Source organism: Cryptomeria japonica, chromosome 3 (genome assembly GCF_030272615.1).
Source record: "Cryptomeria japonica chromosome 3, Sugi_1.0, whole genome shotgun sequence".
Classification (NCBI taxonomy): domain Eukaryota; kingdom Viridiplantae; phylum Streptophyta; class Pinopsida; order Cupressales; family Cupressaceae; genus Cryptomeria; species Cryptomeria japonica.
In genome coordinates, this window is record NC_081407.1 from 662021093 (window position 1) to 662027593 (window position 6501).

A 6501-nucleotide genomic window follows, 5' to 3' on the forward strand; every position below is an offset into this window, starting at 1 on the left:
GAAATATGGAACATTCTTCAAACCAATTATGATAAATAACTATACTTTCAAGCAACTACAATCACCAACTATATTAGTTCTAGTAGCAAGGACTAGAAAAGATAGGAGTGCAATGTCCACACAACATAAAAATTAAATCTATGTCCATGAGAGCATATATACAAATTTGAAGGAATGTGAAGAATTATTTCAAACACATATCAATACATACTTTTGCACCAAATTTTTGCATCAAGATTCCAAGGACCAATTTATCCAAGAGAAATCACCTTCTCACTCAGTAAACCATATCCTTTATATTGACATGCATCTTTAATCCTTGTCTTAATATCTTAACTCATGTAAACCTTATCATGTTATCATTTTCATTACCCACATCATCAACATCATCAATTCTATCAAAAAAAACTTAATTAGTATAAACATGACACACCAAGAAGGTGGACATCCATAAACCCTCTGCAATCAATATCCATATATTCTCTATATAAAACTATTCACATCAGTTATGCAAAAAGAAATGACAACAAATGACAATCAACCACAAAAAATGAGCCTCCTTACTAATTAATCATGAACATAGAACTTCCTAAATAATGGAAACAATCATTTCTTTCCAATAAAATAAATAAGAACGGTACTAATCAAAATATCTATACCATTGGATATCTAAAATAAAAAATGTCATCATCACTCTCATCAATTCTCTCCATAGAGTAATGTTCAAATATGAGTGCAATCAAATATATTACTATAGTAGGTTAGATATCATTACCAATAGGGTGGACATCAAATATGAAATATCTACTTAATTCTTACTTGAGGTCCTTCATTAAAGTCAACACAATCTACAATAATTTTGTGCAAAATAACATCATTCATTTGAACTCACCATATCAATCATATACAATACTATCCTTTGTAATATATCTGTAAAATCAACCACAATATGTGACAATAGTAGGCAAGAACATTGAAAAACCAATAAGCACACAACCTCCATAGAGAAAACACTTCTTGTCAATCTATCATAATCTCTAATATTTTTGTTAGTCCATTATACCATGTTGACATCATCAAGGTCATCATATATCCTCATGATCACTACAAAATGAAATTTGTCATATTTACTCTCCAAACAATCATTGTATCATTAATAAGACTTCAACATTTATCACTAATCTAGGACCATGCATAAGAAAACATATATTGTTAGACTTTGGGTTGACATCAATGACAATACATATTGGCAATAGGATCAATTTAGTATTCTCCTAAATTAAATTTACAAACCCCCATCGCCAAGAATTCACAATAAGATATTTAATTACTGATATCTAAAATTTTATCCATTGGACCATAATAAAAACCATAAATTCAATTAAAACAAGTAGAAATTTTAATAATAGAGTCTCAAAATTTGTGAGTTCTTGAAGCTACAAATTTACTGCTTGCTCTCAATTTTTTCTTTAATCCCTCACATTTTTCTACTTCCATGTATAAAAATATTAATAATGTTAACAATAAAGGAGTCATATTGTTTTCAATCCTCTTAACACACTATTTTCTAAGTAAAAAATATAGGTTAGCATACCTTTTTTCAAATGGACGACCTGTATTTCCAAACACTTGCCATTCCCCTTAAATGCAGGTGGTCTCGGGCCATGCAAAATTAGGTAGCCTCTTTCAATTGATTTTTTTTTTCGAGATTGGTGCCCCTATTTATGCTTGTGTTTTCTCTCCATGAAAAATGCCTTCATTTCTTCTTACTTCATTTGTTTTATTTTTTGTTCTCTTATTCATAGATTGTTTGATTTTTTATATATGATGAGATTTTATTTTGTTACACTTAGGCATCAATGATTTGATATATCTTCTTAATTTTTATTCATTTATTTTCTACCCCCTTCATTCTTTACATTTTATAGTTTTCTAGGGTATATGATCGTTACTTGGGTACAATGAGTAATTATGAACAATAGATACCTCAACCAGTACTGAGAGGGGGACTGAATCAGTATAGGAAAAAACTTTCTTAACAACTTATCTAGTTAAAGAAATACTAACAGGTTATCACCATTACTTAACTTAACCACGACAATACTGGTTAAACATAGTAAAACATCTGACACCATAAACTGATAAGTCTAAACACTTCAAATATGATCAATACTTGATATCAACTTCACCCATAAACATATGCATGTGGTATACTAGTAATACCATAACCCATTAACTCTGCATGCATAATCTTTCAACCAAATAATTCATAAACATCACATGAAAAATGCATAACACATAACACACGGATTTTTCAGGTGGAAACCCAAATGGAAAAAACAACGATTGGGATGAATACCCACAAGCTTGTTTTTGAACTCTTTTGAAGATCACCCTGTTAGAGATCACCTAGTCAAGGGATGGCTATATACCCTGTTAAAGGTTGAAACCCTGTTAAAGGTTACCTCACTAGAGGATTTGAAGAACTCAATGATCTTGAGTCACTTGATTACAAGTTTTACAATAAGCCTATTAAAGCTACCCAACAAAGGGATTTTCCAACTATTGAAATGATTAGAAGACAATAGGTAAAAATTTGATCTCATAACAACACTACATGCCAAGGCAGATCCTTTTCATTTCCTCTACTCTGCAATCACACTCTACAGTTTTCCCCTTAGTGGTCTGGCAAGTATCTCATCACTCGGATACACACACACAACATTTTCCAATAATTTTACAATAACAAACATCATCGACCTTATAGACAATAGTTAGCTCTATAGCATAAACCCTAAACCTTAAGCATCTTAGGTTTACAACACAAGCGGTCCAACCCTGACCATCCAAACACATTGCATAGAGAATTATAATTTCAAACAGATCACAAGACAATCTGCATTGTTCATTCATCACCGCACATGAGAATCAGTAACCCATCACATTCTCTTCTCATATCGTTAACAATAATAATCATTCCCGAGGAAGACTTCAAATGCGGTCGATCTTCTCATGCAAGATCCTCAGGGAAATCCTTCACGCACACAAAGCTAACATGGCACCTCGATCTCATTCAAATCTCTTAGATAACTCATCATAGAGTATCATCGGTTGCATCGCTCATGCTAGATCACCAAACCAATAACCCTAGAGTTGAGACTACCAACCGGTAGTCACACTTAGTGAAACCCTGACAACGGTTCACTGGATCTCCTTATACCTCTTCATACTGATTCGCTTGAACTTATTGACATCAATGACAACATACATTATCATCATATCAACATGTCGGTTCATCATATGCCAATGATATCCAACAATATCCTCCTTTGGCATTGATGGAAATACTCAGTATAGCATTGCAATTGAAAACATCATAGACCAGTTTATCTGCATCATCAGATATCTTCTTCCCATACATTAGATATCTTCTCCCCATACATCAGATATCTTCTCTCTCTTTGACAATAATGCCAAAGTTGAGGCATAAGCTTCCAAAGTGTACTATGTTGCTCCCCCTAAAGAGTAGCATCCTTCAACACATCAGTCCTAAAAGATTTGTCACAGTAGTACTTGACTGATGCGGAGCACACAACTTTAGTTGACTTCATGAAGGGGTAGAACCCCTAATTCACCTCTCAAATAGGTAAATGTAGTCTTTGGTAAGGGATTAGGGAATATATCTGCTAGCTTCTCCTTACTAGAAACATGTTGTAGTACAACCTCCTTATTCTAAACTTTCTCTCTCAGCAAGTGATATTTAAGCTCAGTGTGCTTAGTTCTAACATGCAATACCAGATTCTTGGAAATATTTATTGCACTTGTGTTATCACAAAATATATTCACCGGTTCAGATACAGGTACCTTAAAACCTTCCAATACATGGTTCATCCAAATTGCTTGAGTGCAGTTCATAAATGTTGCCACATATTCTGCTTCAGCTATAGATTGGGAAATACAGCTCCACTTCTGACTTGGCCATGATACTAATCTTCTATCGAGAAAGAACGCTCCACCGATTGTGCTCTTCTGGTCATCCACATTACCTACCCAATTGGCATTGGTATATGCCTTGAGATTATAGTCATGATTATATGGATACCACAATCCATAATCAACTGTTCCTTTCAGATATCTAAGAATCCTTTTTATAGCTACCAAGTGGGATTCCCTTGGACATTTCTGAAAATGAGCTACTATGCCCACTGCATGAGCAATATTTGTTCTGCTGTGCACCACATAGTGCAGCTTACCGATCATTGACCAGTACTCCTTTTCATTCACTAGTGTTGAATCATCTTCCTTAGTCAATTTACAGCTAGTCACCATTGGTGTACCAACCGGTTTGCTTTCCTCCATGCCAAAAGTCTTCAATACCTCTTTGACATACTTGGACTAGGTAATAAAGATACCCTTTTTCATTTGCTGAATCTGTAAACCAATGAATAACTTTATCTCTCCTATTAAGGACATCTCAAACTCTTTCTTCATTTCATCTACAAACACATGACTCATTTTATCATCTCTTCGAAAGATTATGTCATCAACAAACACTTCATAGATTAAAATTTCATCACCTTCTAATTTCAAGTAGATGTTTCTATCTTCACTTGTTCTTTAAAATCCAATCTTCACAAGATGAGAGTGTATTCTTTCATACCATGCCCTAGGTGCCCATTTCATTCCATACAAGGATTTGTGTAATCTACACACCATGTCACTGTCTTCTGATAAGGCAAACCCTTCTAGTTGCTCTATATACACTTCTTCTTCTAGGATCCGTTCAGAAAAGAAGACTTCACATCCATCTGATAGACCTTAAATCCCTTAAATGCTGCAAATGCAAGTAGCATTCGAATACCTTCTAGTCTAGGTAAAGGAGAAAAGGTTTCTCCATAGTCTTCTCCCTTCTCCTGAGCATATCCCTTGCACACAAGCCTAGACTTGTTCCTGACAACTGTGCCTTCTTCATTCAAATTCTTCCTGAAGACCCATTTGGTACCTATGACATTTTTATGTTCTGGTGTGGGCACCAAGGACCATGTTGCATTCTTTTCTATCTGGTCTAGCTCCTCTTCCATTGCTTTAATCTAGTCTTCATCTGTAAGATCTTCTCTCGAAGTCTTGGGTTCAAATTCAGAAATCATGCAAGAGTTTTCCTTCACTTTTCTTCTTCTGAGTATCCCTACATCTTTATCTCCTATGATTTACTTTGGATCAAGATGCAACTTCACATATCTAAGAATGACTCTAGCCTGATCTACTATCTTTTCTTCTTCTTCTTCACTAAGCTCTTCTTATTCTCTTACTATAGCTTCTACCAGTACAGGAACACTGAGATCTTTACAAGTTTCTTTCTTAACTAGTTCCCAGAAGGCTATACCCTGTTCATCTTCCACTTCTTCACTGCATGTTTCCTCAGGTTCCTTAGGGGACTCATCAACCCTAACATTGATACTTTCAACAATTTTTTGAGTTCTATTGTTGTAGCACTTGAGAGATTTTCTCTTAGTAGAATATCCAAGAAATATTCCTTCATCACATTTTGCATCAAATTTGCTTAAATGCTCACCTCTCTTAATATAACACTTACTACCATACACTTTAAAGTAACTCACAGTGGGAGTTTTCTCGATCCAATACTCATAAGGGGTTTTATCTTTGCCTTTTTTGATGAGTACCCAGTTCATAGTATAGACTGCAGTGCTCACCACTTCTCTCCAAAAAGTGTGAGCAACCTTTCCTTGGATCAACATTGTTCTAGCTGCTTCAACTACAATCCTATCATTTCTTTCTGTTATGCTATTCTGTTGTGGTATCCTTGGGGTAGACAACTACCTCTTGATACCATTATCTTCAGAGTCCTTATTGAATTCATTAGAAGTGAATTCTCCTCCTTAATTAGTTCTGAGGCATTTTATCTTTTTACCACTTTCTTTCTCTACTAATGCTTTGAAAGATTTCAACTTTCCAAATGCTTCAGACTTATCTTTCAAGAATGTGACACACATCATTCTTGAGCAGTCATCAGTAAGAATCATAAAATACCTATCTCCTTGAATACTTCTAGTTTTAATAGGACCACATAAATTAGTACATGCACAAGATCAAGTAAATGTTTTGTTAAGAAAGACTTACCTTTAAAAGTTGAGGAAGACATCTTCCCAAGTTGACATTCTCTACACAAAGAATTCTTAGGTTTATTCAGCAAAGGTAATCCTCTTACTGCCTTGATCTTACTAGCTTTAACAATATTGTCAAAGTTCATATGACAAAGTCTCCTATGCCATATCCATATGTCATCAAACTTAGCCATTAGACACTGACTTATATTGGCATTCAACTGAAATAGGTTGTCTCTTGTCTGCTTAACGGTGGCATAAGTTCACCACTATTTTCAAGTATACTTCAAACTCTACCTTTGAATTCCAGAACTAGTCCTTTGTCATTCAACTGAGCAACACTCAACAGGTTATGCTTAAGACCTTCTACCCAGTAGAC